The sequence below is a fragment of the Canis lupus genome, chromosome 12 (genome assembly GCF_048164855.1).
Source record: "Canis lupus baileyi chromosome 12, mCanLup2.hap1, whole genome shotgun sequence".
NCBI classification, from domain to species: Eukaryota; Metazoa; Chordata; class Mammalia; order Carnivora; family Canidae; genus Canis; species Canis lupus.
Genome location: NC_132849.1, coordinates 51542173 through 51564170, shown reverse-complemented (window position 1 = coordinate 51564170; position 21998 = coordinate 51542173). Strand labels below are relative to the sequence as shown.

Genomic DNA, 21998 nt, shown 5'->3' with positions numbered 1-21998 from the left:
CTAGAAAAGAACGAGCCTTGTTTAATGTAAGGTAATGTAATCAATGTCCAGTGGGAAGCCTGCTGACTGGCTCCATTATACAATTGTTTTTACATTGCAAGATTATCCTTCTACTTATTCAGAGCAGGAATACAGAGAAAAGAAAAAACAAGTTAACATAAGTGTCTTTGATTTTTAGATTTCATGAAAGTTTTTAAAAAGTGAATTTAATTGCTCTTTTAAGTTACCATCTGTTCTTCCATATAGGTGAGTTAAAAATTAAGTGAATCGTTTTAAACTTATTGTTTTAGAATTCATTAAAAGTGTCTTTTAATTAATTTTGTTATACGTAGGGCCCTGAAGCAAGCTTTTTTGTGGTGCTTCTGCTGAACCATCTGCCAACTTGATAAATGATCTCATTCTGCACAGGGCCCTGTGTTCCTGCAAGTGGAGACCCCCTCCATGGGGTGAAGTATCACCAGTGCTATATCTGGGAAGTGGACAACGGTGCTGCCTGGTGATTGACTCCAGCTAATGGTCTCTTTGTCAGCAATCCATCAGTGACAACAGCTTGCCCACTGTTTTGGGTCTGAGCAGCACCTGTCCTGAGGACTGGCCTCCGTGCAGAGTAGAAATCAGCATGTGGCAGTTCTGGCTTAAGGTAAGCAAATTCAGGCTTTTGCAAATTTTTATTTATATGATATATTTCTCTCTACCTACAAATGTCTTGGTATTTGTATCATTTAAGCGTTCGGAAACTCTTATAGTTTCTAACTTTTAGCTGTCATGTTGTTAATCTTTCAAGCAGATGTAAATATTAATCTTAGAAATCTTTTCAATCTGGTGGAGGTGGAAGAGCTAGGGATACCACAGGGTAGAGAAAAAAACCCCGCCGGATTTCAAGATAAGCCTTGATTTCTGATTTTGGTCAATAAAATAGTTCAATAAGTATTTATTGAGCACCTGTGTGCCAGGTGATTGTTCATCTCTGTAAGTGGGGACTCCCTTTGGACAGCACCTACGTGTCTCTGGAGATGCTATCACCCTGTCTCCTATGATTTACAGATAACTAAACATCTGCTTCCATGTTAACTGTACATACTCTGGGAGAATGTGTGGCTCAAATGTTTCTTCTGACGTTCTCACCTTTCTCCATGTGGCTTCTCTAGCCAAGACCACAGATTCTTCTCTAATAAGATCATCTCAGACTGAAGTTCCTTTTCTGAGCTCCTAAAATCATGTGTATATAGCACATGGCTCAGATCTTAATGTATGTCTTCCCTAGTTATCTAAGGCATAGGCTTCTGCAGGAAATGGAGAATCTCATCCATCTTCTTCTGCGGTACTTACAACATCTGGAGTGGACTCAAATTCAGAGTAACTGCTAAGAATTACTTATTGGCTGATTCTTAAGACTTATTGTACAGACAAATAATATATTGAAACAGGCTACTTTCTCTTCTAAAATTGATAGAACCTACTATTACTCATTGATCTTGCAAACTTAAGGATGTTTGCTTGCATTTCTAATGGGAGGTTGGGCCCAACAAAATAAATTGGAAACCACATATAAAAATGAATCATCTATTTTTTATTGAATACACATTTTCACGTTAAACATCTTGAATACTTAACATGCATTCCTGCTAGCTTTAGAAATCAAACATGGTTTATGGATTCAATTTAAAACCTTTCATTGAAAGGGAATCTATTTTTAATTTTCATTTTAATCATTTAAATATTTAAAGATGTTGCCTTTGTTCTCCAAACTTCTTTAATCATATTGGCTATGTTTACATAGGGACTTCTGAGACAATGCATATTTTTATTAATAGGCTATTCTAAAGCAAATGCATTTTTCAACCTGAAATGCATTTTCCAGCCTCTAGATTGGCCTTGGAGTTCAATCAAAGGTGTGAGTCCTTTGTTACTATGCATAAGGAATTCTTATTGATGGAGTAGATGGGGAGTCAAAAGTGGCCTGATGCTTATCATTTAGTGGTATTAGTGAGGCTCCTGTTTCAGCTTCCTGCTCTTGCTCAAACCATCTCCATTGTCTGCATTCACTACTCTCACAGGTGATGAAGTTAAAAGGCAGGAATTCAGTTGGAAGATATTGGGCTCTGGAGGTCTGTCTATCTGTGGAATCTATCACGTATTTTCACTTCTAGCCTGATGAGGAGTCTAGGTTGACATGGCATGGGCTTCATGTACACTGAGATTCCAAATTTGGCTCTCTTACCTCTTAAATTTGTGACTTGAGCAGTTTATTTAATTCCTTTAAGATTCAATTTCCTCACATAAAGTAATGTCCACTCTGTAGAGTCGATGCACAGATCAGGGATAATATGTCTGGCTCATAAAAGGTCTTTGGTAAATGGTCACTGTGAAAAGATTTCCAGTTTCCCATGAGAATGAGAACCTTGAAGTAAGAGACACTAAGTGGACACCCAAGGGGACCTCAATTTATCATTTACATATCTCCTGACCCTATTTTTAAGTCTGAAGTGCCCATTCTGTACCTAAGGGGACAGCTCTGTAACAACTTCAGTGCTTAAAGCACAGATATATTGTGATTCTGAAAGCAGAGGATGCTGATTTGCCTATGAACAATGAATGAGATATACACTCTCCTTTCTGCTAACATGGACTCAACTTTGTTTTTCCAAGAGAGAAGGTCCTGTTTGAAGATATCCTGGGCCATGGATATTGCTGTGGCCTCTTTTCAGCCCCTGGGTAGACCAAACATGGCCTATGCTATTTACATCCTCATCAGGCCAGCCTTGTATTTGGCAATGAGGTGGAGATGAGATGTATATGCAGATCATGACTTAAAGGATGCTGGGAGGGGTGCCTGGGTGGCTCAGTCAGTTAAATGTCTGACTCCTTGTTTCAGCTCAGGTCATGATCTCAGGATGGTGGGATCCAGCCTGATGTTGGGCTCCATGTTCAGTGTGGAGTCTGCTTGTCCTTCTTCCTCTTCTCCTCTCCCACCCCCAACTCTCTCTCTCTCTCAGAAATAAATAAATGAATCTTAAAAAAAAATAAAATAAAGGGTGCTGAGAAAGGTCCTCTGTCACATTTAAAACTACCCTATCTCCTCTTCTATTACTTTTAAAAGGAAGAACAGGCCTTTCCATTCCTTTTCTAGTTAGAAGGATGCACATGGCTCACCCAGTATGGAATTTAGCCCTACTAGGCCTTGTTCCTATTATGCTGGTTTTCTTCTAAGGAGCAAGATTGTTACTTAGAAGATATTTCTCCCTCCACCTCTGTCAGCATTCCTTCTGGTACAAACCATTTTCATTTTCCCTTATTTTATAAAATGACCTCATTCAAGGAATGGGAATTTATTCAACACTCACTACACCTGCTATTGCATTAGGCAAGTTATATGCCTAATCTCATTCGCTCTCCATCACAATCCTCTTGGGTAAAAGGGAATGGTCTACATTTTTATACATGAGAAAAGGTTCACTATAAGGGTTTGAAAAGCACAGCCAAGACTATACAGTCAGAGAAGGAGAAAGCTGAGGTTTCAGAACAATTCTGTGTAACTGCAAAGTCTATGTTCTTTACATTATATAATGATACTATTTGCTCTAAAGAAAAAATGAGATCCTCCAGCACAACTTTATAATGACTTGCACTTTTGAAAACTGGCCGAGTGACCAAAGTATCTCAAAATACAACCTTCATTGCTTGTTACGCTTTTTTAGTTGAAGCATTGGAGTCACTGATTTAATGTATGTTTACCATTGTATCTAATTCATATGGTTTTTATTTATCAGTATCCATGAAAAGTTTGGAAATATATATAGCATTACAAAAGAGATCTCAGATCTCGGAAGCACAGTGTAGTGGGAAGAATTAAGACTTTAGAATTAGATATTCATCCATTCTAATCATTAGATGTTTGATCATGAGCAGTTTGCTTAAGCCACATCTTGGTTTCCTCATGTATCAAATGTGTGTTAATATCTCACATGGTTATTATGAGAATGAAGCAAGATAAGAAACATAATGTCACAGAATCTGACACATTGAGACATGCATTAAATAAGAGACTGTATTTTTAGGACTATTACCATCTCAATAATGTAGTAGCTTCAACATGTATAATGTGCATAGATATATAATATTCAAATACTATCTGAAATACCCCTATTTCCCATTTGGCTGTATCTTGTCTCCACTGTATTCTCAGCCTTGAGCACAGTACCTAGCACACAATAGGTTCTGAGTAAATATTGGTTGAATTGAGGATATTGGGGATAAAGCATTAATTTAAGAGACCTAGGTTCAGAACCTAGGATTTTACTAGGCCATCATCAATTTCAAATGTATAAAATAAAAATCTGGGGCTAGAAAATCCATAAAGTTGTTAACATTTCAAGATGATACATTTGGAAGTCCCCGAAATGAAATTTATAGGCTAGTTTTGGTTAAGCATCAATTAAGTAGCATTAAAGTCAGGTAGGAGACATTCAGAATATCAGGTAAAACCAATTTTCCTCCCTCTGATTAATGTATTTCATGGCCAGGGAAAACATGATAGCTTTTCAGGAGTGAATTTGAGGTCACCAACTATATTGAAATCACAAAGCCAACTACTTGATGGATGCATGACGAAATGCAGATAATGTATGCTGCTGGAAGCAATGATCCAAGATGTTGAAGAGGGGCATTCCAATTCATTAGGCATCTCTAATGAGATGTGGGGAGGATAAGTTAGTTGGTCAGCACTGCTGAACAGAGTGCAGACCCATGTTTGCTTGACAGGTCTGAGCTGGGGTTTTTGTAACTCAGGAACGAATGAAGATCTATAGTACCTTCATATCTGTTGTCTTCCATTTATGTTTTATGCTTCAGAATTTTATGGTGTTGTACTTTTTAAGAATCCTATACGTAAGTATCTTTTCATTATCCTGTACGATATAATAAGGAAAAGATACGTACATGTTCTTTGAGATCAAGGACACTGTGAACAATTTCATATATTCTCCACATTTCTAGTACAGTCATAATGAGTCTGAAAGCTGTAACGTGGGTATACTCTTTCCTGTCTTGTAGAATTTTTCTGAGGGCTGACTAAGCCTGAAGTGCAAAACAGTTAGCTCAGTGTCTGGAAGTTCGTGAATAAACTTCCTGTCATCATATTACTATTACTGAGATTATTGGTGTGCCAAGTAGATATTGAGGGTTTGCATCCTTCACTAAGTCATTCTTTTTAAAGAGTTTTAATAGAACAGCAGAAATTAGGGAGGCATAAAATGAGAGTAATCATAAAGCATTATCTCCATAAATGGTATTCTCCTATTTTTTTCTACTCCCGAGTATTTTAAGCCCTGGTGCTATCTCAGCTTTAAACAAATTTAAGAATTAAAAGCCCTTAGTTTGTCTTCTCCCACAGAAAGTTTTTTACTTTTAAATTTGAAGCACTGAACTATTTCCTATATTATTTCTTGATGAGAAAGATATTTTCTTGTGAATGAAACTTCTGTTGAAAGAGAGGGATAATTATCCTTCTCTCATCTTAACAGTGTCCCTCACATGGTTGAAATGAGATGGCAGTGAGTTCTTTCTGACCAGGAGATGTTCCCTGAAATCTTTACTGGATTGTTTCACCTCTGAGTATTTGAAATCTAGGTATTACCAAAAGAACTTTGCCACAAATAGTGACATATTTAGTACAGGCATGGCGGTAACTCACTTTAATTAAACTCTAACTCAACTCTAATAGAGAATGTGGTGATGCAATGTTGTGGACCTTTTTTGTTTTGTTCTGTTTTTCTTTAAATTTTAGGATCCACACAGTTAAGGACTTAGAACTACTTAAAAGAGATATGCATAAAAAAAGAAAAAAAACAGACCATGCAAACAGGTTATTTTATTGAAAAAAATGCACACAGGGAAATGAAGGAAAATTATGAGAAGAGAATGCTTTTCCTTCCATTACTTTTCCTCATTTTATTGTAAATTGATATTTATGGTGCACAAAGGATTTGGAGACATTTGTTTCCCATGTAGGTGTTGTATCTATTCGAAAGCATGTATTCCTTTCTTTCTCTAGTGCTTTTGATTCCACAGCAACAGAGTGTCATTCTCTTGTCTAGAGAGTCTCTAGATTCTCATGGGAGAATGCACCACTCTTTCAATATGGTGCAGTTTTGTTTAGGGACCAGTATAGTCTTGAGAAAACCAATCCATGTGTCAGCCAGACGGGCTGTGTTATAGCCTAACGCTCAGCTGTCAGATCCCCTCTCACCTCCGTCCCTTACATATGCCTGGGGAGCAAGGACATTTCCAGCTGACTCTTCCCTGGGGTGAGTACCTGTAAATGGAACGGAGGAAGAAGTAAGCCATGTTGAGCTCTAATGGAAAAATTTCCCCTTCCACAATGTAGAACTGGGGCTCTGGCATATAAATGATTCAGCTGAGGTTAATAACCTGAAACATTGATGCTTTTTAGACTTGCAGTCCTTTTGGAAACAGTTGGCTCCCACCCTTCTACAATGTCACCCTCTGAGCGATTTCAGTTTGTTCTTTTGGCATAGCCTCAAGCTTCATGTGCCTCCAGTAAAACTCCATTAAAAAGCAGAATGTGGGGAAAAGGGTCTATGGATACTCTTGGTGTTTTTGAATTACAGATGGGATACCAAGCTTGTTTATTGTAACATTTCTTTTGAAATATTCATTTGTTGCTTCATGGAGAATTTAGTCTACACTTCTCAAGTTAAGATCTAGTAGAATCTTGTTATAAACATTAATTTTTGTCACATAGAGCCACTGGAGGCAGTGTTTGCAAAATTGTTGCAACTCAAAAATTATTTGCTTGGTTCCCTTTTCTGGATGCTTTTGGAGCTAAGACTCCCTACTCCATATCTGTTTACCTAGGCCATGACAGGCTCTTTTGTCAATACTATTCACTAAGATGGGTAATAGGTGTGGGGATGGGGGACAAAATCTTTATTAATAACACTGCGATTTATTGTTTCCATGTCCAATGTTCCATCGTGTAGCCCAGAGTTCTAATCAAGTTGGCTGAGTTGTAAGGAGCAGTAATCTCCTTCAAACACCCCAAACACCCAGTGAATTATCCAAAAACATAAGTCATCAGAAATAAGCCACAGAGACTTCAGGGGTCACCTGCTGTGTCTTTCTAACTGCATCTATGCTTCTGTTTTCTTCTCTGTATAGACTAGTGTCCTCCACTTACTCATATTTTTTCGTTTCCTTATAATTTCTTCTTGCAAAGGGCTTGTTTTCATCTTAAGTTTATTCTTGGCGTCCTTTCTGCTTCTGTCTCCATCATTAGCTAAATATTTTTCAGTGATTTATTTTGTCAGTTTCAGAAAAGACCTCACTTGTACTATCTGCACCAGCCCCAGGTTTCCAAGTAGTAGATTCATTGCCATCTTTGAGTCAGATGACTTTTTCTCGCAATAGATTAGTTTGAATTTTCCAGAGTTTTATAAAAATGCCACAGTATAGTATGCATTCTTTATTTCTCTGGCTCACACAACCCTCCTCAGGATGATTATTTTGAGTTTCATCCATATTGTTTTGTGCACCTATAGCTTACTCTTTTTATTGCTGAGCATCCATTGTCTGGATATGTAAGTGTTTGTTTATGCATTCAACTGTTGATGGGTTTGGGCTATTACAAATAAAATTACTATGAATTTTCATGCATTCATTCTTTGAATGGACATATTCTTTCAATTTTTTTTTCTTTCAGTGAATTCCTCAGAGTGAAATGTCTAGATCATGTAGCAGGTAGATATTTGTTTTTAAGAAACTAATACTATTTTCCAACTGTTTGTTACCTTTTTACATTCCTGCCATCAGTGTATGAAAACTCCATTTCCTCTCGTCAACATTCAATATGGTAAACTTAATCACAGCCATTCTAATAGATGTGTAGTAGACTCTCACTGTGGTTTTAATTTTACTTTCCCTAATGACTAGTGAAGTTGAACATCTTTTAATGTGCTAACTTTGCATTCATATGTCATCTTTAGTAAAATGCTACTCAAATCTTTTGTCTATTTTTTTACAGATATAATACATTTTATTTATCCATTCAACAGTAGACAGGCATTTGTGTTGTTTCTGCTTTTTGGCCATTATAAATAATAATAATAATAATAATAATAATAATAATAATAATAATGGTGATGTTTTTGGCTATTATGAACACCTGTGTATAAGTTTTGTGTAGACATATACTTTCAAACCTTTTGAGTATATACTTGAGTGGGATTGCCAGATCATACAATAACTCTATGTTTAATCACCTGAGGAATTGCCAGTCCAATTTCTTTTTTTTTTTTAAGATTTTATTTATTTATTTATTTATTTATTTATTTATTTATTTATTTATTTATGAGAGAGACAGAGAGAGAGAGAGAGAGAAAGGCAGAGACACAGGCAGAGGGAGAAGCAGGCTGCATGCAGGGAGCTAGACATGGACTCGATCCCAGGTCTCCGGGATTAGACCCTGGGCTGAAGGCGGCGCTAAGACGCTGAGCCACCCTGACTGCCCACCAATCCGATTTCTTAAGTGGCTGCACCATTTTCCTTTAATTTTTTGTAATTGGGCTATTTGACTTATTATCATTAAATTTCAAAAGTTCTTTATATATACTGGACACAAATCATTTATCAGATACATGCTTTGCAAACGTTTTCTCCTTTTAATCTTCCTAACAGTGTCTTTTCAAAAGCAGAATTTCCTATTTTTTCATTTTAAACTCTCATTGCTTTATGGCCACTGTCCAAAAATCTATTTCTTCATATATTATTCTGGTCATTTGGTTGTTTCAGGCAAGAAGGTGAATCCACCCTAGGTTCCTCCATCTTGGTGAGAAGCAGTTCTTGATCATAAGCTTGCTTAAGATAGAGAATGGATTTTTTATTATCTAGTCCTCCTCCATATGTAGTTAAATTATCTTCTATATGGCAAATGTCCAAAATAAATGTTTGTTGAATGATTGGAATTTGTTAAAGAAGTGAAGACTAAAATATATCCCCTGTATCAGCTGGGTTTTGTATCTGCTTTCTCCTGAAAGTAGAGTGCAGTGGAATGAAAAGTCAGTTTGGTTTAAAACCCAGAGTAATTGGGATTTAATTAATTAAGGCTTCGGTTATTTCCCTCAAAGCAGATTTTTGTAGCTACAGAGCATTTTATTTTTTGTTATGTAATTAATGGATAAACATTATTTTTTCACTGCATAAATATCAATGACAAACATAGCCTCCATGGAAGTTTGTATCGCTGGTAATAAATAAACAGCTCTTAAATATGTCTGGGTATACTTTCTAATTTTCTTTTGTCGGTAGTATTCTTTTTCTAATTTAGTAACTCTTCACTGGGAGAAATAAAATAAGAGTTTCAAGCTTTTTACTTGTCAAAACTCATGAAGTTTCAACTACATTGACCTATTTGCTGAATTGAATTAGTTTGTTGTCATATGACACATTTAAGATCCTGCAGAGCATAATCTAAACCAAACTTTTATTTTCATTATTGGAATTAGGGACAGAAACTATAACTCTGATTTTGAAACTCTGATTTATAATTTGTCACAATAGCATTTAAAGAGTATTATTTTTGCTTTTTTAAATTTCAGAAAGTTTAATAACTTTGAAATATTTGTTCACTTTCACAATCTCTACCTTCTGTTAATTCATTTATCATATGGCTCACACTTAAGACCCTGGAGAGCACATTCTAAACCCAATTTTCCTCTTCCTGCTCCTCTTCCTTCTTCTCTTTTTCAACAGAATTATAGTAAGAGATCTTACCTTAAATTGAATTTAGTTTTTCTAAATTTTATTTCTAAGTTTTATTTTGGAGAAAATGAAATAGAGCACAGGGTGGGCTTAAACAGCATTAGGTAAGTACCAGAAGTTCGGAAAAATCTTAAGATGAAATTGTGCTGGTCAACGGAAGCTAGCAAAATTACTTGGCACTTTTATTTTTTTGCTTGTGGGTTAATATTCATTTATGAGTAGTATTTTAGCTGTTAATCTAAGTCAAACATGATACTAGATGTTTAAAATTAACAAAGTGAAAAAATTCTACCTTTTAAAGCTCACAATCTAGTTTGGATGTGGTTAACTTGGAATCAATGGTATGTCTCCAGAGGGAAGGTGGTGGAGGGATGGGGATGGCCATTATCAAAAAGATAAGAGATAACAATTGTTGGAAGGATGTGAAAAAAGAGAACCTTAGTACACTCTTGTTTGAAATGTAAATTGTCATAGCTGTTGTGAGAAACAGTGGATATTCCTTAGGAAATTAAAAATAGAACTATCATATGATCTAGCTATTTCATTTCTGAATACATCCCCAAAGGAATGGAATCAGGATCTCAAGGAGATATCTGCATTCCCATGGTTATTGGAGCACTATTCATAATAGCCATGTCTGTCAATAGGTGAATGGATAAAGAAAATGTGGTATATACAAACAGTGGAATATTATTTGGTCTTAGAAAAGGAGGAAATCCTGCCGTTTGTGACAAAACAGATGAATCTAGAAGACATGCTAAAGTGAGAGTAGTCAGACTTGGTAAGACAATTACTTCATAATCTTACATGTGGAATCTAAAAAAGTGGAATATATGGAAGCAAGCTATAGAATGGTGGCTGCCATGGACCAGGGTGATGTAGGAAATAGGAAGATGTTGGTAAAAGAAATACCAAGTTTCAGTGTTGCAGGATGGATACAACTCTAGAGATCTAATGTACAGTATAGTAACTATAACCAATAATACTCTATTATGTACTTGAAGTTTGCTGAAAGTAAATCTTCAGTGTTCTCACCACATTTTTTTAAAATGTTTAATTTATTTATTCATGAGAGACACACAGAGAGAGGCAGAGACATAGGCAGAGGGAAAAGCAGATTCCCCACAAGGAGCCCAATATGAGACTTGATCCTGGAACCCTGGGATCTCGCCCTGAGCTGAAGGCAGACACTCAACCACGGAGCCACCCAGGCATCCTACCACAAATTTTTTTAAAGGTAGTTATGTGAAGAATAAGTTACTTAGCCTGATTGTGGTAATCATTTTGCAATGTTTATGCACATGAAAATTTCATATACACTTTAGATATGTGCAATTTTTATTTGTTAATTGTACCTCAATAAAGCTGGTGGAAAAAAGAAAAGAAAAGAAAAGAAAAGAAAAGAGAAGAGAAGAAAAGAAAAGAAAAGAAAGGAAAGAAAAGAAAAGAAAAGAAAAGAAAAGAAAAGAAAAGAAAAGAAAAAAGAAAAGAAGAAAAGAAGGCTAGAGAGGTAGACCGTGGACACAATTTGTTTAAGATGGGATGGATCATGTTGAGAGTCATTAAAATTATTTTATCTAGATATGGTGGAGAGTCAATTGTGGGGTGATTAAAATAATGGTGTTTTATAAAAAAAATAATAATAGCTGAAGTTTAATAAGCATGTACAAATTTCCCTGCTAGAAGATTTACTTGCAGATCTCCTGCAATCCAACAACATTCCTATATCTGTATAAAGCTAATTTTTATAACTATTTATATTTTGCAGATGGAGACACTGAGATTTCAAAATATTAAGTAACTTTTTAAATTCACAACCAGTTGAAGGCAGAGCTTAGAGCTTAATTGGTGTTACACATTGCAAAAACTAATCATCTCAAATTCCATCCTCTATCAAACAATGTAATGAAAGGAAGGAATATATTTCACTTCTATTCTGATAATCTAAATATTGTGGAACTTCCAGAGTAGCAGGTTACCTTGTTTCTTGATTTTACTTTTTAGTTTTTGGAAGAAAGTACAGATACAAACTTCCATCAGACAAGTCTTCACAAAATTTACAGATATAGTTATGTCATAAATGGCCACATAAAGTTAATAAAAAAGTTTTTGATCATTTTGGTGTTCACTTAAGATGTCCAAACTGGTTATGAGCAAATAAACAAGCATAGGCATTAGGCCTTGTGTTCCTTTCAGCACTGTTCAGCAAAATCAGCGATAATTTGTGAAAATTGAAAGATGTTGCCCACACTGTATTACTAAAACAAAATGGAAAGTATACAGATATTCATATGAATTGATTAAATAAGTTTGCTATTCGATGAAAATATCCACGACTATTGAAAGATTGTTGAAAACCTATAAACGTTGACTTTCAAAAAGTTAAAAATGTATTAAGTGTGAATGTGTTAACCATAAATTGTGTGCAAATGTTTATATTTTGGTATTTACATAAAATGTCTGGAAAGTGGCTATCTCTAATAAGACTGAGGCTGGGGCAGGGAGGATGGACTATGTTTATTTCATACCGTTCTCTACTCTTTCCCTTCTTACAACAAGCACATATATTTTTTGTAATAACTTAAAACCTTTATTTTCCTCTAAAAGAAAAACTGTGGAAATTCCATTGGCATTTTCTGCATTCTCAGATAAAGAATAGAAAGAAGCTGAGGAGATCACTTTAATATACAGCCAAAGTGTTTACAGATTTTATTAGAGACAAAAGCAATATAAATATTTACCAGCAAAACGCTTATGGTAATAATATGGGGGAAAGAAACCCTACTTTTGTATGACTCAGATTGAATTGTCTAAAACACAAAATAAAAACGAAAGCCTTGTGTATAACTCACAAAGAAATGAAAGAGTCCTGGGAATGTATCTTTTTTGTGATTTTGGAAAACCAGTACTATAGTGGGAAATCACAAAATATTCTATGGCAGCTGTTAAATTTCCTTCAATTTTATGTAATGATGTGTAATGTAATACATCACATTAATGTAACAATAAAGTTCTCTAAGAAATTTGGTAGATACTTTTAAGTTTAAACCTCATATAGAATTTTACTGACTTACTGAGGTAGCCATAAGATTCATTCAAAATGAAGAGGAAAGCTTTTCCTATTTTTTTAATGGTAATTCATTCTACTTATGATTACTGAAACAGAGTTAGTGAATATCCACTTTCTTCAATTAAAAAGAATTGTTCTAAATTTGAGTCTGGATAATTGAAACTTTGGAAGCTGTTTTGAAGGGAAATTTAATTCAGTGTCTTTTTTATTTTTTTATTTTTATTTGTTTATTTATAAATTTATTTTTTATTGGTGTTCAATTTGCCAACATATAGAATAACACCCAGTGCTCATCCCATCAAGTTCCCCCCTCAGTGCCCATCACCCAGTCACCCCACCCACCCACCTCCACTTCCACCACCCCTAGTTCCTTTCCCAGAGTTCGGAGTCTCTCATGTTCTGTCTCCCTTTCTGATATTTCCCACTCATTTTTTCTCCTTTGCCCTTTATTCTCTTTCACTATTTTTTATATTCCCCAAATAAATGAGACCATAAAATGTTTGTCCTTCTCCGATTGACTTACTTCACTCAGCATAATACCCTCCAGTTCCATCCACGTCGAAGCAAATGGTGGGTATTTGTCATTTCTCATGGCTGAGTAATATTCCATTGTATACATAGACCACATCTTCTTTATCCATTCATCTTTCGATGGACATCGAGGCTCCTTCCACAGCTTGGCTCTTGTGGACATTGCTGCTAGAAACATCGGGGTGCAGGTGTCCCAGCGTTTCACTGCATCTGTATCTTTGGTGTAAATCCCCAGCAGTGCAATTGCTGGGTCATAGGGCAGATCGATTTTTAACCCTTTGAGGAACCTGCACATAGTTTTCCAGAGTGGCTGCCCCAGTTCACATTCCCACCAACAGTGCAGGAGGGTTGTCCTTTCTCCATATCCTCTCCAACATTTGTGGTTTCCTGCTTTGTTAATTTTCCCCATTCTCACTGGTATCTCATTGTGGTTTTGATCTGTATTTCCCTGATGGCAAGTGATGCAGAGCATTTCCTCATGTGCTTGTTGGCCATGTCTATGTCTTCCTCTGTGAGATTTCTGTTCATGTTTTTTGCCCATTTCATGATTGGATTGTTTGTGTCTTTGCTGTTGAGTTTAAGAAGTTCTTTATAGATCTTGGAAACTAGTCTTTTATCTGATACGTAATTTGCAAATCTCTCTCCCATTCTGTAGGTTGTCTTTGAGTTTTGTTGACTGTTTCTTTTGCTGTGCAGAAGCTTCTTATCTTGATGAAGTCCCAATAGTTCATTTTTGCTTTTGTTTCTCTTGCCTTAATGGATGTATCTTGCAAGAAGTTACTGTGGCCGAGTTCAAAAAGGGTGTTGCCTGTGTTCTCTTCTAGGATTTTGATGGAATCTTGTCTCACATTTAGATCTTTCATCCATTTTGAGTTTATCTTTGTGTATGGTGCAAGAGAGTGGTCTAGTTTCATTCTTCTGCATGTGGATGTCCAATTTTCCCAGCACCATTTATTGAAGAGACTGTCTTTTTTCCAGTGGATAGTCTTTCCTCCTTTATCGAATATTAGTTGACCATAAAGTTGAGGGTCCACTTCTGGAATCTCTCTTCTGTTCCATTGATCTATGTGTCTGTTTTTGTTCCAGTACCACACTGTCTTGATGACCACAGCTTTGTAGTACAACCTGAAATCTGGCATTGTGATGCCCCCAGCTATGGTTTTCTTTTTTAATATTCCCCTGGCTATTCGGGGTCTTTTCTGATTCCACACAAATCTTAAAATAATTTGTTCCAACTCTCTGAAGAAAGTCCATGGTATTTTGATAGGGATTGCATTAAACGTGTAAATTGCCCTGGGTAACATTGACATTTTCACAATATTAATTCTTTCAATCCTGAGCATGGAATATTTTTCCATCTCTTTGTGCCTTCCTCAATTTCCTTCAGAAGTGTTCTGTAGTTTTGGGGGTATAGATCCTTTACATCTTTGGTTAGGTTTATTCCTAGATATCTTATGCTTTTGGGTGCAATTGTAAATGGGATTGACTCCTTAATTTCTCTTTCTTCAGTCTCATTGTTAGTGTATAGAAATGCCACTGACTTCTGGGTATTGATTTTGTATCCTGCCACACTGCCAAATTGCTGTATGAGTTCTAGCAATCTTGGGGTGGAGTCTTTTGGGTTTCCTATGTAGAGTATCATGTCATTGGCGAAGAGGGAGAGTTTGACTTCTTCTTTGCCAATTTGAATGCCTTTTATTTCTTCTTGTTGTCTGATTGCTGAGGCTAGGACTTTTAGTACTATGTTGAAAAGAAGTGGTGAGACTGAACATCCCTGTCTTGTTCCTGATCTTAGGGGAAAGGCTCCCAGTGCTTCCCCATTGAGAATGATATTTGCTGTGGACTTTTTGTAGATGGCTTTTAAGATGTTGAGGAATGTTCCCTCTATCCTTACACTCTGAAGAGTTTTGATCAGGAATGGATGCTGTATTTTGTCAAATGCTTTCTCTGCATCTATTGAGAGGATCTAATGGTTCCTGTTTTTTCTCTTGCTGATATGATGAATCACATTGATTGTTTTACGAGTGTTGAACCAGCCTTGCATCCTGGGGATAAATCCTACTTGGTCATGGTGAATAAGCTTCTTAATGTATTGTTGTATCCTATTGGCTAGTATCTTGTTGAGAATTTTTGCATCCATGTTCATCAGGGATATTGGTCTATAATTCTCCTTTTTGGTGGGGTTTTTGTCTGGTTTTGGAATTAAGGTGATGCTGGCCTCATACAACGAATTTGGAAGTACTCCATCTCTTTGTATCTTTCCGAACAGCTTTAGGAGAATAGGTATGGTTTCTTCTTTAAACGTTTGATAAAATTCCCCAGGGTCAGTGTCTATTTTTAATAAAAGATTTTATTTATTCATGAGAGACACAGAGAGACAGGCAGAGACATAGACAGAGGGAGAATCAGGCTCTTCACAGGGAGACTAGATGATCTGGGATCATGCCCTGAGCCAAAGGCAGCTGCTCAACCGCTGCCCCCCTTGCCCCCACATCCCTCAGTGTCTTAATGTTTATAGTACAAGTCTCATGATTCTCAGCTCATCACAATGTTGAAAGGGATTTAGTTTTCTCAGATTCCATATAGAATATATGAAGGTTTCCTTTGAAGATCAAATAAAAAATTCATAGTCATTGACTCTAGAAAATTATGATGGAGTTTGGTTTTTTGATGAACTCATTAATTTATTTAATAGTAATTAAAAATGAATAACATTGCTTATCAGCTACAATTATCTTTTTCCTTGAAATTCATCTAGGTTTCAGATATGAAGAAAGCATAAATTTATTCTGCAGTCTACTCATCATCTTCTAGTACTACCACATGACAGTCACTTCTGGAACTATGGAGAACAATGTAACAGTGAGCATTTACTTAGCCCTTATTAAGAACTTGTTCTACGTTTAAGCGGTTTTATTTATTTTCTCATTATGCCTCTATAACAAACCTATTACATATTATTATTCCCAGGGTCATCATTATAGAACCTATTCCTTTCTCCTGGGTGACAATGTACAATTAGAGCTTAAAGGATAATTGCTGAAAAAAAGAATCAATGAGTGGATGGATTTTCATAATAGTCTTCTGAGTAAAATAGAAGAATCATAACTATTCTCATCTGATAGGTAAAGGAGGCAACTAGTTAAATGACCTGCCCTCAGAGATTCAACTAATGATAGGTTGAAATCAAAATCAGATCTCCCCATCCTGAGGCCAGGCTCCTACTCATATAGCACCCTTTTTATTTATTAATTTTATCAATAATTCACTTATTCATATAAAGTTTTGTGAACCTTCCATGTGTCAAGAATTATGCCGAAATCTGAAGATACATGACAGTTATAATGACCAAACATTCTCTCCTGGTCCCAGCCACACATGTTGGATTAATGGCATAGAAACTTAGGCCTTCTAAATATTCCATATGCTCCCTTACATTATCTACTTCCTAACAATTACGTTAGAGGTTCATGGCTAGTTCTGGCCAATACACTGTGTGGAAGTGACGTGTGCCACCTCCAAGCCACGGCAATTAAAAGCTGATACATTTCCTCCAACTCAATCTTGATGTGTACCAGTGTCCACGTCCATGTATTGAGATGACATGTCACAAGATGGAGAAGCCAGGGTCCTAAACATCATATGGAGGAGAGTCCTCATTGAACTATAGTGGACTTTGTGTTAGAAAATTCTAAGCTAATAAGATTTAAGGATTTATTTGTTACTACACTATATCCTAGATTATCTGATTAAACTACTAGAAGTTAACCATTTCTTGAAAAGGTCTCTCCTTTATTGTACTTCTAGATAATGCTTGAAAAAGTATAGTTCAGTAAACATATTTTTCTGTTCATTATTTTTTTCCAAAGTGATGCTTTATTTGTACATTTCCCCTAATTAAGAGGAACTAAAATACTAAACATATATAACATAAGACAGAAAAGATTTGAGGGCAGTTAATTTTTTAAAAAATTACTTTTTGCTTAAGAAAGAAGATAAAGATCTTCATTAATAAATAGATTTTGTCAAGAATGCATGGTAACATATTAAAATGAAATTTGAAAGCATTAAAATGGAATATATACCCTTCTAACTCACAGATGGAAAAGAGGAGAATAAAGAAGCTGAAAATTCAAGAAAATTCAGTAAATGAGAGGCATAGAAAATTCAGGGTAAATAGTACAATATAGGAATATACATATTCATTATATTAAAGGTAAATGGACTAAACCCATCAGTTAAAAAATAGTGGCTGCCAATTAAGAATACAAGACAAATAACAACCTCCATGTTCTTAGAAGAGATGTATTTAGAGCACAAGGACAGAAAGATAGCAAGTTAACTGATTGGGAAATCACACATACTAGGAAAATGCAAATCAAAAATTGATGTCACTGTTAATGGCATAAAATAAATATAACAGGAAAAAATTTTATGAAGGATACACATGATTCCAACCTAATGTCCAAAAGAATCATTCACAAGAAAGATAAATTCTAACTGCAAAGTACCTCAGTTTGATGAATTCACCTATCGGCATGGGAGATTTTTAATATTCTATCTGTCTGAAAAAGCAAACAAAAAATTTAGGAAGGCTATAAACAAGATTTAAACCAAACATATAATAGTCATCTATAAAAACCTGTATCCAACAATTTGAGATAATACATTCTGCTCAAGCCCACGTGGGTATTAACAAAAACTGACGAGATTATAGTTCTCCCAGAAAAATGCACTAAATTTCAAAAAATCAAGATGTATCACCCTATCTTTTAAATGAAACGGGTTTTCAAATATCCAACAAATACTAAAATTAAGAAGACTTTACATATGTAAACAGCAAAACACACTATTTTGTTTTGAAACTTTTATTTTTTCATGAGAGACACAGAGAGAGGCAGAGACATAGGCAGAGGGAGAAGCAGGCTCCTCACAGGGAGCCTGATGTGGAACTTGATCCCCAAACTGGGATCACGCCCTGAGCCAAAGGCAGACTCTCAACTGCTGAGTCACCCAAGTATCCCCAAAACATACTGTAAAATAATTTTTAGTTTAAAAAAGAAGTCATAACAGTAATTAGAAAATACTCTGATCTCAATGTTAATGAAAATACTACGTAGCAAAAGTTTCAGGATGCAACTAAAGCAGTATTTAGATGAAAACTTACAGTCTTAAATGTTTACATAAGAAAAGAATGGTTGACCTTCTCCGATTGACTTATTTCACTCAGCATAATATTATATGGTCTCATTTATTTGGGGAATATAAATAATAGTGAAAGGGAATAGAGGGGAAGGGAGAAAAATGAGTGGGAAATATCAGAAAGGGAGACAGAACATGAAAGACTCCTAACTCTGGGAAACGAACTAGGGGTGGTGGAAGGGGAGGTGGGGGGGGGGGGGCAGGGGGGGGTGACTGGGAGACGGGCACTGCGGTGGGCACTTGACGGGATGAGCACTGGGTGTTATTCTATATGTTGGCAAATTGAACACCAATAAAAAATAAATTATTAAAAAATAATAAAATTAAAATTAAGAAAAGAAAAGAATGGTTGAAATTAATGTGTTAAATATGCAACTTAAAATTTTAAATTCAAATAATGAAATAGAATAAACTTAAAAAAGGAGAAGATAGGACGTAGTACATAAGTACAGAAAGTATAGAAAACAAAATGTAGGGATCCCTGGGTGGCGCAGCGGTTTGGCGCCTGCCTTTGGCCCAGGGCGCGATCCTGGAGACCCGGGATCGAGTCCCACATCGGGCTCCTGGTGCATGGGGCCTGCTTCTCCCTCTGCCTATGTCTCTGCCTCTCTTTCTCTCTCTGTGACTATCATTAATAAATAAAAAAATTTAAAAAAAAGAAAACAAAATGTAACAGAACCAGCAACAAAAACAAAAACCATGCCTCAAAAAGGCAAATAATAATGAGGCAACGCTTGGGCAGAATTGGTCATGAAAAGGAAAGCACAAATGAATAAGATTAGGAATGGAAAAGGAGAACCTAACCTTAGATAGAACAAAGGCTTATTTCTGAAACAACTAGAGATTACTATTGACAATTCAGTGTCATATATTTCGAATCATAGGTGAAATAGAAACTTTCCAGAAATTATACCTTAAAACTAACAAAAGGGTCATTTGAAAACCTGAATTAGCCTGTATATATTAAGTAAATTGGAGCCATTATTAGATATAATATCCAAAATACAAAACATTTAAATCCAGATAAGAGAATTATACCAAATACCTAAAGAACACAAAATATTTAGCCTGCCTCATAGTATTGTTGCAGAGAAGAAGGGGCAAAGGAGCTGGTATCATCGTGTTTCTAGAACCACAGCCATACCAGTGAGAGATTAAGGTGGAGTGACTAAGGAGGTATTAGCAGGAATGGATACAAGTGAATATATTTCACTGATATTTAGGAGATGTAGTCAATGGTGCATGGAGAAGAGTTGGTGTTGTAGACTGGCAGGTGGAGATTAGCCTGCAGGAAGATTATGTAAATATGCTCTTGGAATCCGTATCTTCGAGGAAGGGATAGCCGCAGGACTGGGAAGAGGGAAAAAGTGGACTGTGATGAAGACATAAGCATTCATTAGTGAGCTCTGAAACTGGGAGGGCCCTCTGGATTTGTCTTGAGTTGGGCCTTTAAACTCATGGACATCTCATTGGGCACCAGCTGCCCTTTTGGGTGAGGTGGTTTTCTTGGGCTGAGAGGAATCCCAGAGAGGGATGAAGGCTAGAACCTCTCAGCCATTAGGATTCCCACCCGCTGGGAAAACATACACTTATATCCTAGAGAGCAATCTGAAAGCACAGCATCATGCACACTGCAGTGTGATACTGAGGGTAAAGGAGAAGGAACAGTGAAATGGGGTATGAGAGTTTCTAGCTGAGGCATTTTAGTGGATATTGGTTCTCTCCAGAGAGATAAAGAACATGAATGAAATGGTTCGGTTGGATGAGGAAGAAGAGAATAGTTCAGTTTAGGTCATGTGGAGTCGAACTCATACAGATGGAGATGGAGACTCCCACTGTTAACTGAATTTCTTAAGTTTGATATCTGCATTGAGATTTGTACTGGGTATATAAGTATATGTGTGTATTTGTGACTATAATTTAGATCAGGGAAACTGCTCACATATAGAATCCTTTTGTGTAAATTAGAAAAAGGTACTTCCCTCAGGTGAATACCAGCCCTGAGGTACTTGACCTGGCAAGTAGCTCACAGACTGGATTTCTGCCTTCACTCTCTCCTCCAACTTAGCATATTAGGGCAGTGCACAACCTGCACAACCTCACTTAGTGGCCCTGAGTAAAATAACAAGTGAAGTCTTGGGAGTGAAAGATACTGTCTAAAAGGAGTAGTTAAAATGAGAAGGCAGTCTATTCTGAAAGATGGCTAAGGCCAACCGACATTCAAGAAATGAGAAAAGGAGGTGTGGCACACAGAATGATTTACAAAGGCCAGTCAGGGACATTGGAGGGAAAAAGTGAAACCAAGAAAAGCTAATAGTCAAGAAACAGTTTTGAACAGTGTCAAAAGCTGCAGGGAAGGCAAGTAAAATGAGATAGAAAAGCTTCCATTGAGGGATCCCTGGGTGGCGCAGCAGTTTGGCGCCTGCCTTTGGCCCAGGGCACGATCCTGGAGACCCGGGATCAAATCCCACATCGGGCTCCCGGTGCATGGAGCCTGCTTCTCCCTCTGCCTATGTCTCTGCCTCTCTCTCTCTGACTATCATAAATAAATTAAAAAATTAAAAAAAAAAAAAAAAAAAGAAAAGCTTCCATTGAATATATCAACATTATACTGACAATAACTAATTAAATACATTAGCACTAAAACTCTTGATCAACATTTATTACTTGTGAATTAAAAATCCCTGTTGGGTCTTAGAAGGCTAATCTTAGAGTCATCAATATGAGCACCACTTCTCAGGCAGTGGCTACATCAAAATGTACACAGTCTAATAAAGATATATTACTATAGCCATGCAAAGACTAGATGATTGTGTCTGAGTAATAGCTACCATTTTTCTAGCTTCCTCCATGTACTAGAGTCTCCATATATTACTTATCTCAGCCTCATAACAACCTTATGAGATAGATACCATTATACCAATTTTACAGATGAGGAAATTGAGATTCAGACTTGAGTTACTTGTTCAAAGATAAATAGTGATGAGTGCGTGAATTAAAATTTTGTTCCAGGGCAGCCCGGGTAGCTCAGTGGTTTAATGCCGCCTTCAGCCCAGGGCGTGATCCTGGAGACCCAGGATCGAGTCCCACATCGGTCTCCCTTCATGGAGCCTGCTTCTCCCTCTGCCTGTGTCTTTGCCTCTCTCTCTCTCATTCTCTCTCCCTCTCTCTCTCATGAATGAATAAATAATCTTAAATAAAGTAAAATAAAATTTTGTTACAGGTCCAATGACCCCATAGCTCATGACTTTTGCTCTGTCATTTTGCCTGTAGAATCTTAAAATTCTATATAAAGTACTTCTTGCACTCTAGTATTTACTTTCTGAGTATCAAGCAGATACCACCTAACAACTGCAGGGTTTTTTGAGAACTTATGTGGCCTCTTGCCGTGGTAGCCTAGACTGACCCCTGGTAGATG

At 36.4% G+C, this 21998-nt stretch overlaps 1 long non-coding RNA gene across 1 annotated transcript in view; it reads left to right on the top strand.

Annotated features, from left to right (window-relative positions):
- Positions 1–414: 414 nt before the first annotated feature.
- LOC140600739 (uncharacterized) overlaps positions 415–21998 on the top strand; it is a 53688-nt gene continuing 32104 nt past the window's right edge. The window contains exons 1-2 of the long non-coding RNA XR_012003906.1: positions 415–640; positions 16137–16240. This is a non-coding gene — a long non-coding RNA (uncharacterized lncRNA). The remainder of the gene's footprint in view (positions 641–16136; positions 16241–21998) is intronic.